Source organism: Scardinius erythrophthalmus, assembly GCF_964197995.2.
Source record: "Scardinius erythrophthalmus genome assembly, chromosome: 8".
Lineage (NCBI taxonomy): Eukaryota > Metazoa > Chordata > Actinopteri > Cypriniformes > Leuciscidae > Scardinius > Scardinius erythrophthalmus.
In genome coordinates this window covers 202,501-215,000 of record NC_138228.1, presented here as the reverse complement: position 1 = coordinate 215,000, position 12,500 = coordinate 202,501, and the positions used below count along the sequence as shown (strand labels likewise).

Sequence of the window (12,500 nt, the reverse complement as noted above, 5' to 3'; positions counted from 1 at the left end):
TTTTCTATCCCGATGGGGACTTCAACCTGAATGCACAGGTAGTTTAAACTAGGCAAGGCAAGGCAAGTTTATTTATATAGCACATTTCATACACAATGGCAATTCAAAGTGCTTTACATAGAAGAAATTAAAATAATAAAAAGAAATAAGAATAATTAAAACAGTTTAGAAAAATAAAAAATAAAATACAGTACAGTACAGATAGTCGGACGAGCATTGGCACAGTGCTCATTCAGTAAATGCACAGCTAAACAGAAGTGTTTTGAGTCTGGATTTGAAAGTGACTACAGTAGGAGCACATCTGATCTCCTCTGGAAGCTGATCCAGCATAATAGCTAAAAGTGGACTCGCCATGCTTAGAGTGAACCCTTGGTATTTCTAGCTGATATGATCCTAGTGATCTGAGTGATCTGTTGGGTTTATATTCAGTGAGCATATCTGCAATGTATTGAGGTCCTAGGCCATTGAATGATTTATATACCAGTAATAATACTTTAAAATCAATTCTAAATTTAACTGGGAGCCAGTGTAAAGACTTGAGGACTGGTGTGATGTGTTCATATTTTCTGGTTCTGCTCAGCGTTCTGTATGAGCTGCAACTGTCTTATGGTGTTTTTGGGAAGGCCAGTGAGGAGTCCATTACAGTAATCCACCCTGCTGGTGATGAAAGCATGCACAAGTTTCTCTAAGTCTTGTCTGGAAACAAAGCATCTAATTCTTGCAATATTTTTCAGATGATAGTATGCTGATTTAGTTATTGCTTTGACGTGACTACTGAAACTAAAGTCTGACTCTAGTGTCACACCAAGATTCCTGACTTGATGTTTAGTTGTTTGACCCCTAGAGTGAAGGTATGCATTCACCTTGAGAACTTCATCTTTGTTTCCAAACGCAATGACTTCAGTTTTGTCTTTGTTTAACTGAAGAAAGTTTTGGCACATCCAACTGTTAACTTCATCAATGCATTGGCACAGGGAGTCAATGGGGCTGTAATCGTTAGGCGATAGGGCTAAGTAGAGCTGTGTGTCGTCTGCATAGCTGTGGTAAGCAATTTGTTTTTTTCTCATTATTTGGCTCATTGGGAGCATATACAGGTTGAACAGGAGTGGCGCAAGAATTGAGCCTTGAGGGACTCCGCATGTCATGGATGTCCACTCAGACTTATGATCTCCTATACTCACATAACCTCTCCCATCTAAGTATGACCTGAACCATTTTAGGACTATCCCAGAAAGCCCCACCCAGTTTTCCAGCCTGTCCAGAAGTATGTTATGATCGACAGTGTCAAATGCAGCACTGAGGTCGAGTAGTACCAGCACTGATAGTTTGCCTGAATCAGTATTTAAGCGAATATCGTTTATTATCTTTATGAGCGCTGTCTCTGTGCTGTGGTGCGGTCGGAAACCAGATTGAAAATTGTCAAAGTATCCATTCGAGCATAAGAATTTGTTCAGCTGATTGAAGACAACTTTTTCAATGATCTTGCTTATGAAAAGAAGATTTGAGATCGGCCTATAGTTGCTTAAAGGAGAACTCCGGTCAATTTTAACATTGAGCTCATTTTCCTGTTTTCGGTCGAAGTCCAAAGTAGTCGATTGCCGAGTTCACGCGCATAGGTTTAGTTACCTATGATCACGCGCGTGAACTCGACAATCGATTACTATGGACTTCCACCGAAAACAGGATGTAAACACAGGTATTTGCGCTGGCTTAAATAACATCATTTTTATACATATCTTTCACATCTACTGCAGTCAGATTCACTCATGTTCACTCGGAAGGAATCACTCACATTTTCTGTGCACTTGTAATGACACATCAAGGATGTTAAAAGGCTAAAAGCAGGTTTAATACTTGCCCCATTGAAGTCAACAGGGTGCAAATTTTAAAAATAGAATAACTCGGTGTAGGCAACACCGATTTTTGTCGTTGTTCTCTGTATTGACAGCACTCCAAATGTACAAAAAAATGAGCTCAATGTTAAAATTGACCGGAGTTCTCCTTTAATAGTGTCTTATCCAGATTGCTCTTTTTCAGGAGGGGCTTGACATCAGCAGTTTACAGGGAGTTTGGAAAACTCCCAGAGAGAAGTGAGGCATTTACCACTTCTAGGAGATCTGCTTCTAAACTGTTTAACACACTTTTGAAAAATGATGTGGGAAGTGTGTCAAGAGCGCATGTTGATGTTTTAAGGTGCTGTACGGTTTCTTCCAAAATTTTGCCATCAATTTCTTTGAAATCAGACATAGTAACTACTTTCTCAGGCGGTTTGATCTGTCTGACCCCAGGGCAACTCAAGGATGTGCTGATCACCTTTCTGATATTATTGATTTTCTCAGAGAAGAAAGAAGCAAACTCACTGCACTTGTTGTCTGAGAGCATTTCACTGGGAATCTGGCTTGGGGGGTTTGTAAGTCTCTCTACAGTAGCAAAAAGAGTGTGTGTGTTGTTTAAATTACTGTTTATAATATTTGAGAAGAAAGTCTGTCTAGCTTTGCCTAGTTCCATATTAAAAGCATGGATGCTGTCTTTGTCGATGTTATAATGGACTACAAGTTTTGTCTTCCGCCACATGCGCTCTACTTTTCTGCATTGTCTTTTCATATTTTGCACAGCTGTTGAGTTTCTCCAAGGTGCTTTTTGTCTGCCACTCTTCTTCCTGACTTTAACAGGAGCAATATCATCAATTATACCTTTAACTTTTGAGTTAAAAGAATCAAGGAGAAAATCAACAGAGTCTGCAGATATGCTTGGTGTTAAGGATATAGCCTTCATAAATAGTAAACTAGTGTTCTCGTTTAAGCATAGACCCCCACCTCTCTTAACAGCTCTGCAGACACTCATAAAAGTAAAGTTAGGAAGGGCTGCTTCATTGAGGACTGTTGCACTGCAGCTGTCTTCTATCCAGATTTCATTTAGAAGCATAAAATCCAGATTGTTTGTGGTTATTAAGTCGTTGACTAGAAGTGATTTATTTTTAAGTGAGCGGATGTTAAAGAGTGCTAACTTAACAGACTTACTTTTCCCCACAGCAATCTTAGTTTGACGTGTAATAGGCACCAGATTAGTTAGGTTTGGTGTACGGCTATTAAAGGCCTTAGACTTTCTATCTTGTAATAGAACAGCAATAGAGAAAGATACAGGCACACTGGGTTCCCGTTTGTTCTGTAAACATTTGAGAAAGTTACTGTTATCAAAACGGGGACCCGACACATATCACTGAGAGCTGGTATCAGTTGTTTTTGGTTCACCTCGAGCAGAAGGAGGAGGGTGTGGGCCCTGGCGTTGTGGCAGAGGCCGAAGAGCTCTCACAGGAGGAGGGGGAGGGCGAGCTGGGCCCGCAGGCTTTGGTGGTTGCGGTGCCTGTCTTTTTTTGGTTGGTATCTGGGGGCTTGCAGCAAAAGAGTGGGATAGTCTGGTTCCAGCATGCACCAGTTCTTCCATTTTCTGTGAGAAGCACAGAAGTGGCGATGCTGGGGAGAGGGTTAACGTGTCTGGTGAAAGGGGCTGTTGCTCTGGTGTTATCGGAGGCTGTGATATGCTGTCCTGGCTTCCCTGGCTGTTTTCCAGGAAGTCGTCCTTGGGTGCTGAATCTTCACGCAGTTCTGATATGTCTGTCTGTGGTGAGCTCTGTGGGCAGGGTTCAGCTGAGATTAAGTCCGTGAGCAGAGGTTGTTGTGGCGGAGTGGTGTTATCATTGTCCTTGTGTGATATGTCAAGCGCATGTCCATTTTGCTGCTGAAGTGAAGTCCCGTGGTCATTCATACTGTGTCCAGGTGTGTGTGTGCCGTTCAGATTGAGTGGATTGGCACACACTGCAGAAGGATGATTGAGGGAGAAGTAGATATTGTCCTTTAACACTCTTGAACCAAGTTTGTTTGGGTGATGGCCATCCCGATGAAACAGTTGTCTCTGACTCCAGAAAAGATTGAAATTGTCAATGAAGTTCACTGCTTTTATATTGCAGTTTTTTTGCAGCCATGTATTAAGCCCAAGTAACCGTGAAAAACGGTTTGTTCCTCTTGCTGGGAGCGGTCCACTGATGAATGTTTGGACTTTCAGTCTTTTAAGTGTTTCAAAAAGTTCATGAAAATCCTTCTTAAGGAGTTCTGACTGCTCTTTATGAATATCATTCTTCCCCACATGAATAATAAGTCGATTTGCAGTCTTATGTTTCATCAGAATGTTCTGAAGTTCCCTGTTTACATCAGAAGTTGTTGCTTGTGGAAGGCAGCACGTAGTTGTATCCCTGCTGCTAATGTTTCTGATTATGGAGTCCCCCACTATCAGAGTCCTGGGCTCGGCTGTGCTCTGAGCTGAGTGCCGCTGTCTGCTCGACCTTGAGCGCCAGTTAGCATCAGTGTTAGCTACTGGCCCATTCAGTCTGTGTTCGATCACATTCATCATGTTTGGGGATTCCTCATTTACATTCCTTAGTACTTCAAATCTGTTCTCAAGATGTATAGGCGGTGGTTGGAGACCAGTGTTTGCAATCCTTGTCAGAGCTGTATCTGGGGTAGAGGATGCTACTGCGGCAATATGTGATGCTCGTGACAATCTGATGTCTCGAGTGCCTTTGGGTCTCGCTCCCTGTTTGTGCCATCGATTAGTAAGTCGATCGGCTTGTTTCTCTACCTTTCGAGGAGCACTAGTTTCATGGGACTCACCGGTATGCTGAGGGTGTCCATGACGAAGCTCTGTTGTGTGCTCCGTCTGGTTTGGTGGTCCTGTAAGTTACTTTGTCTCAAGAACTGCAATCCTTTGTAAAAGTCTGTGGCAGTTAGTGCAGCAAGTAGATTCCAGAAGAGGCATTTTCTCTTATCCTTGTAGGCAGTTGTGTTTTCCTTTCCCGGAATGTAAGCTGGTCGGGTATAAGAATTCTCAATTTTTGTAGTAATCCAAACTTTGTCGTATGAGCACTGTGCTGATTTGCTGAATTTAAAATTAGTTGATAAAAGGAAATAAAATAAAGGAAATAAAATATAAAAAAATAGGAGATAAAATGTAAAAGCGATAGAGCAAAGCGCGGAGCAGTAAGCAAGAGCTTCCGAACAGTAGCTGAGCTGGAAGTGGAATGTCTAGATTAAATTGAATGTCTAGAAAACTAGATTAAAGACGCATCTTTTCGGCCAGGCATTCATATAATAATTTTAATCTTACAGTTCAAACTACAATCCGACTGAGCCTGGGTTGTCCCAAGGTTTTTTTTTTTCTCCATTAGGTCACCTGATGGAGTTTTTCGGTTCCTTGCCACTGTTGCCTTTGGCTTGCTCAGTTGGGGATATTTTGGGGATATTTAATTTTATTTTATCAATCAATAAATTCCACTAGAAACAAACCTTGTTGTATTATTTTATTTTAATACTGTGAAGCTGCTTTGATACAATCTGTATTGTGAAAAGCGCTATACAAATATACTTCACAAAATATACTTCACACAGACTCATGGGGACTCGTGTCACAGTGGGGGCCTAAATTGAGGTCCCCATGGGTAAACAAGCTTATAAATCATACAGAATGAGTTTTTTGGAAATGTAAAAATGCAGAAAGTTTTCTGTGATGGGTAGGGTTAGTGTAAGGAGATATAATATACCGTTTGTACAGTATAAAAACCATTAAGTCTATGGAGAGTCCCCACAAAGATAGTAAACCAGACATGTGTGTGTCTGTGTGTGTGTACAGGTGTATAATTGTTACATCAGTTTACATATAATTAGCCTGTGTGTGACACTGTAAGACACACTGAAATGAAAACACACTGAAATGTTTTTGTATTTTAACACAGAAAAATGTCTCCGGTTACTACCGTAACCTCGGTTCCCTGAGAGCGGTAACTCAACATTGCGTCAGCTATGAGTAGTGAAGATAAGCCCAGAGAAACGGGGTCAAGCTACACCAGCCACGAAGAGACAGTCAGCCAACAGCCGCGTCGCTAGGAGTGCTAGCAATGAAACATCAGCTCCGACCCTATCAAAATTTGCATATCCAAACTCAATGAAAGCAAAGGCTGCACTGATGCACAATAAGCACTCAAGCATGAGAGTAAAACACAGAGTCAATGGCATAGCGGTAACAACTGCGAAACTCACCGAAAGCACTCGCGACACCACAGACTGGACATCCAGCTGGTAAAATCTGGTGAAGGTGTTCTGAGAAGACCAGCCAGCAGCAAACATAAACCCTGGATAGACATCCCTCTAGACCAGACCCACGAAGAGGCCACCGCCCTCGTCCAACGAGCTCTGATGTTACGAGGACAATCCCCCCCCAGCACGCGTTAGCCAGTGCGATAGCGTCCACAATCCAGTGAGAAAGTCTTTCCCTTAGTTCAGCCACCAAAGCACACGAGAAGCTGTTCCGGCTGACGAAAGGTGAGGATGGCGGCTCAGCGGGTGAAGCCGTCACCAAGAGGGTGTTTACCGATCGATCGCCCGTCAACCGGGGAACGAAACGAAGCAATAGCGGCCACATACACCTTCAGTGTGGACGGCTAACTCCCGCTATCCAGTCTGTGCTGTAAGAAGCATCTGACACTGGACAGATCACCGGGTCGACATCGCTGTCCTGGCACCATTTTGCAAAAACTCCCCATTTCAGAGCATACAGGCGCCTAGTAGAAGTGTGCTCGACTCCGCGAGTGTGTCCAGCACTCCTGAAGGTAGAGTGTTTTGCTCACGCATGTTTAGCTTAGCGGCCACGCATTAAGGTTCCTCAGCTCCGGTGCCGTATCGTGCCGTCCGCCTGAGACAGCGGGTCCTACCATGCGGGAGCCACCATTATCTCTCTCAGGGCTGGCTCGGCCAGTTCGGGAACGCTCTCCTCCCTGGTTCTGCAGAACACCACAGGCAGAATCTTCACCGGAGCGAACGTGCAAGTGTGGAAGTTATCGCTCCCGAAAGGGAACATACTATTTCCATACTCAAAGGCACTTTCAGTGTTTGTGTCCCAGAGCTGGACCGTGATCCACCAGAGGGCGCTGTTTCACTCCTGCAGTGTTTGTGTCTCAGAGCTGGACCGTGATCCACCAGAGGGCGCTGTTTCACTCCTGCAGTGTTTGTGTCTCAGAGCTGGACCGTGATCCACCAGAGGGCGCTGATTCACTCCTGCAGTGTTTGTGTCTCAGAGCTGGACCGTGATCCACCAGAGGGCGCTGTTTCACTCCTGCAGTGTTTGTTTCCCAGAGCTGGACCGTGATCCACCAGAGGGCGCTGTTTCACTCCTGCAGTGTTTGTGTCTCAGAGCTGGACCGTGATCCACCAGAGGGCGCTGTTTCACTCCTGCAGTGTTTGTTTCCCAGAGCTGGACCGTGATCCACCAGAGGGCGCTGTTTCACTCCTGCAGTGTTTGTGTCCCAGAGCTGGACAGTGATCCACCAGAGTGCGCTGTTTCACTCCTGCAGTGTTTGTGTCCCAGAGCTGGACAGTGATCCACCAGAGGGCGCTGTTTCACTCCTGCAGTGTTTGTGTCCCAGAGCTGGACAGTGATCCACCAGAGGGCGCTGTTTCACTCCTGCAGTGTTTGTGTCCCAGAGCTGGACAGTGATCCACCAGAGGGCGCTGTTTCACTCCTGCAGTGTTTGTTTCCCAGAGCTGGACAGTGATCCACCAGAGGGCGCTGATTCACTCCTGCAGTGTTTGTGTCTCAGAGCTGGACCGTGATCCACCAGAGGGCGCTGTTTCACTCCTGCAGTGTTTGTTTCCCAGAGCTGGACCGTGATCCACCAGAGGGCGCTGATTCACTCCTGCAGTGTTTGTGTCTCAGAGCTGGACCGTGATCCACCAGAGGGCGCTGTTTCACTCCTGCAGTGTTTGTGTCCCAGAGCTGGACAGTGATCCACCAGAGGGCGCTGTTTCACTCCTGCAGTGTTTGTGTCCCAGAGCTGGACCGTGATCCACCAGAGGGCGCTGTTTCACTCCTGCAGTGTTTGTGTCCCAGAGCTGGACAGTGATCCACCAGAGGGCGCTGTTTCACTCCTGCAGTGTTTGTGTCCCAGAGCTGGACAGTGATCCACCAGAGGGCGCTGTTTCACTCCTGCAGTGTTTGTGTCTCAGAGCTGGACCGTGATCCACCAGAGGGCGCTGTTTCACTCCTGCAGTGTTTGTGTCCCAGAGCTGGACAGTGATCCACCAGAGGGCGCTGTTTCACTCCTGCAGTGTTTGTGTCTCAGAGCTGGACAGTGATCCACCAGAGGGCGCTGTTTCACTCCTGCAGTGTTTGTTTCCCAGAGCTGGACCGTGATCCACCAGAGGGCGCTGTTTCACTCCTGCAGTGTTTGTGTCCCAGAGCTGGACAGTGATCCACCAGAGGGCGCTGTTTCACTCCTGCAGTGTTTGTGTCCCAGAGCTGGACAGTGATCCACCAGAGGGCGCTGTTTCACTCCTGCAGTGTTTGTGTCTCAGAGCTGGACCGTGATCCACCAGAGGGCGCTGTTTCACTCCTGCAGTGTTTGTGTCTCAGAGCTGGACAGTGATCCACCAGAGGGCGCTGTTTCACTCCTGCAGTGTTTGTGTCCCAGAGCTGGACAGTGATCCACCAGAGGGCGCTGTTTCACTCCTGCAGTGTTTGTGTCTCAGAGCTGGACAGTGATCCACCAGAGGGCGCTGTTTCACTCCTGCAGTGTTTGTGTCTCAGAGCTGGACCGTGATCCACCAGAGGGCGCTGTTTCACTCCTGCAGTGTTTGTGTCCCAGAGCTGGACAGTGATCCACCAGAGGGCGCTGTTTCACTCCTGCAGTGTTTGTGTCCCAGAGCTGGACCGTGATCCACCAGAGGGCGCTGTTTCACTCCTGCAGTGTTTGTGTCCCAGAGCTGGACCGTGATCCACCAGAGGGCGCTGTTTCACTCCTGCAGTGTTTGTGTCTCAGAGCTGGACCGTGATCCACCAGAGGGCGCTGTTTCACTCCTGCAGTGTTTGTGTCCCAGAGCTGGACAGTGATTCACCAGAGGGCGCTGTTTCACTCCTGCAGTGTTTGTGTCTCAGAGCTGGACAGTGATCCACCAGAGGGCGCTGTTTCACTCCTGCAGTGTTTGTGTCCCAGAGCTGGACAGTGATCCACCAGAGGGCGCTGTTTCACTCCTGCAGTGTTTGTGTCTCAGAGCTGGACAGTGATCCACCAGAGGGCGCTGTTTCACTCCTGCAGTGTTTGTGTCTCAGAGCTGGACCGTGATCCACCAGAGGGCGCTGTTTCACTCCTGCAGTGTTTGTGTCCCAGAGCTGGACAGTGATCCACCAGAGGGCGCTGTTTCACTCCTGCAGTGTTTGTGTCCCAGAGCTGGACAGTGATCCACCAGAGGGCGCTGTTTCACTCCTGCAGTGTTTGTGTCCCAGAGCTGGACAGTGATCCACCAGAGGGCGCTGATTCACTCCTGCAGTGTTTGTGTCCCAGAGCTGGACAGTGATCCACCAGAGGGCGCTGTTTCACTCCTGCAGTGTTTGTGTCCCAGAGCTGGACAGTGATCCACCAGAGGGCGCTGTTTCACTCCTGCAGTGTTTGTGTCCCAGAGCTGGACAGTGATCCACCAGAGGGCGCTGTTTCACTCCTGCAGTGTTTGTGTCCCAGAGCTGGACAGTGATCCACCAGAGGGCGCTGTTTCACTCCTGCAGTGTTTGTGTCCCAGAGCTGGACAGTGATCCACCAGAGGGCGCTGTTTCACTCCTGCAGTGTTTGTGTCCCAGAGCTGGACAGTGATCCACCAGAGGGCGCTGTTTCACTCCTGCAGTGTTTGTGTCCCAGAGCTGGACAGTGATCCACCAGAGGGCGCTGTTTCACTCCTGCAGTGTTTGTGTCTCAGAGCTGGACAGTGATCCACCAGAGGGTGCTGTTTCACTCCTGCAGTGTTTGTGTCTCAGAGCTGGACAGTGATCCACCAGAGGGCGCTGTTTCACTTCTGCAGTGTTTGTGTCTCAGAGCTGGACAGTGATCCACCAGAGGGCGCTGTTTCACTCCTGCAGTGTTTGTGTCCCAGAGCTGGACAGTGATCCACCAGAGGTTGATGGTGTTGACGCTGTTTCACTCCTGCAGTGTTTGTTTCCCAGAGCTGGACCGTGATCCACCAGAGGGCGCTGTTTCACTCCTGCAGTGTTTGTGTCTCAGAGCTGGACAGTGATCCACCAGAGGGCGCTGTTTCACTCCTGCAGTGTTTGTGTCCCAGAGCTGGACAGTGATCCACCAGAGGGCGCTGTTTCACTTCTGCAGTGTTTGTGTCTCAGAGCTGGACAGTGATCCACCAGAGGGCGCTGTTTCACTCCTGCAGTGTTTGTGTCTCAGAGCTGGACAGTGATCCACCAGAGGGCGCTGTTTCACTTCTGCAGTGTTTGTGTCTCAGAGCTGGACAGTGATCCACCAGAGGGCACTGTTTCACTCCTGCAGTGTTTGTGTCCCAGAGCTGGACAGTGATCCACCAGAGGGCGCTGTTTCACTCCTGCAGTGTTTGTGTCCCAGAGCTGGACAGTGATCCACCAGAGGTTGATGGTGTTGACGCTGTTTCACTCCTGCAGTGTTTGTTTCCCAGAGCTGGACCGTGATCCACCAGAGGGCGCTGTTTCACTTCTGCAGTGTTTGTGTCTCAGAGCTGGACAGTGATCCACCAGAGGGCGCTGTTTCACTCCTGCAGTGTTTGTGTCCCAGAGCTGGACAGTGATCCACCAGAGGGCGCTGTTTCACTCCTGCAGTGTTTGTGTCCCAGAGCTGGACAGTGATCCACCAGAGGTTGATGGTGTTGACGCTGTTTCACTCCTGCAGTGTTTGTTTCCCAGAGCTGGACAGTGATCCACCAGAGGGCGCTGTTTCACTCCTGCAGTGTTTGTTTCCCAGAGCTGGACCGTGATCCACCAGAGGGCGCTGATTCACTCCTGCAGTGTTTGTGTCCCAGAGCTGGACAGTGATCCACCAGAGGGCGCTGTTTCACTCCTGCAGTGTTTGTGTCCCAGAGCTGGACAGTGATCCACCAGAGGGCGCTGTTTCACTCCTGCAGTGTTTGTTTCCCAGAGCTGGACCGTGATCCACCAGAGGGCGCTGATTCACTCCTGCAGTGTTTGTGTCCCAGAGCTGGACAGTGATCCACCAGAGGGCGCTGTTTCACTCCTGCAGTGTTTGTGTCCCAGAGCTGGACAGTGATCCACCAGAGGGCGCTGATTCACTCCTGCAGTGTTTGTGTCCCAGAGCTGGACCGTGATCCACCAGAGGGCGCTGTTTCACTCCTGCAGTGTTTGTGTCTCAGAGCTGGACAGTGATCCACCAGAGGGCGCTGTTTCACTTCTGCAGTGTTTGTGTCCCAGAGCTGGACAGTGATCCACCAGAGGGCGCTGATTCACTCCTGCAGTGTTTGTGTCCCAGAGCTGGACAGTGATCCACCAGAGGGCGCTGTTTCACTCCTGCAGTGTTTGTGTCCCAGAGCTGGACCGTGATCCACCAGAGGGCGCTGTTTCACTCCTGCAGTGTTTGTGTCTCAGAGCTGGACAGTGATCCACCAGAGGGCGCTGTTTCACTTCTGCAGTGTTTGTGTCCCAGAGCTGGACAGTGATCCACCAGAGGGCGCTGTTTCACTCCTGCAGTGTTTGTTTCCCAGAGCTGGACCGTGATCCACCAGAGGGCGCTGATTCACTCCTGCAGTGTTTGTGTCCCAGAGCTGGACCGTGATCCACCAGAGGGCGCTGATTCACTCCTGCAGTGTTTGTGTCCCAGAGCTGGACAGTGATCCACCAGAGGGCGCTGATTCACTCCTGCAGTGTTTGTGTCTCAGAGCTGGACAGTGATCCACCAGAGGGCGCTGTTTCACTCCTGCAGTGTTTGTTTCCCAGAGCTGGACCGTGATCCACCAGAGGGCGCTGTTTCACTCCTGCAGTGTTTGTGTCTCAGAGCTGGACCGTGATCCACCAGAGGGCGCTGTTTCACTCCTGCAGTGTTTGTTTCCCAGAGCTGGACCGTGATCCACCAGAGGGCGCTGATTCACTCCTGCAGTGTTTGTGTCCCAGAGCTGGACCGTGATCCACCAGAGGGCGCTGATTCACTCCTGCAGTGTTTGTGTCCCAGAGCTGGACAGTGATCCACCAGAGGGCGCTGATTCACTCCTGCAGTGTTTGTGTCTCAGAGCTGGACAGTGATCCACCAGAGGGCGCTGTTTCACTCCTGCAGTGTTTGTTTCCCAGAGCTGGACCGTGATCCACCAGAGGGCGCTGTTTCACTCCTGCAGTGTTTGTGTCCCAGAGCTGGACAGTGATCCACCAGAGGGCGCTGTTTCACTCCTGCAGTGTTTGTTTCCCAGAGCTGGACCGTGATCCACCAGAGGGCGCTGATTCACTCCTGCAGTGTTTGTGTCCCAGAGCTGGACAGTGATCCACCAGAGGGCGCTGTTTCACTCCTGCAGTGTTTGTGTCTCAGAGCTGGACAGTGATCCACCAGAGGGCGCTGTTTCACTTCTGCAGTGTTTGTGTCCCAGAGCTGGACAGTGATCCACCAGAGGGCGCTGTTTCACTCCTGCAGTGTTTGTTTCCCAGAGCTG

The 12,500-nt window shown here is 49.0% G+C and overlaps 1 protein-coding gene across 2 annotated transcripts in view; it reads left to right on the top strand.

The window, feature by feature from the left end:
• whamm (WASP homolog associated with actin, golgi membranes and microtubules) overlaps window positions 1-12,500 on the top strand; it is a 37,388-nt gene that overhangs the window by 3,403 nt on the left and 21,485 nt on the right. The gene's annotated exons all lie outside the window — the stretch shown is intronic.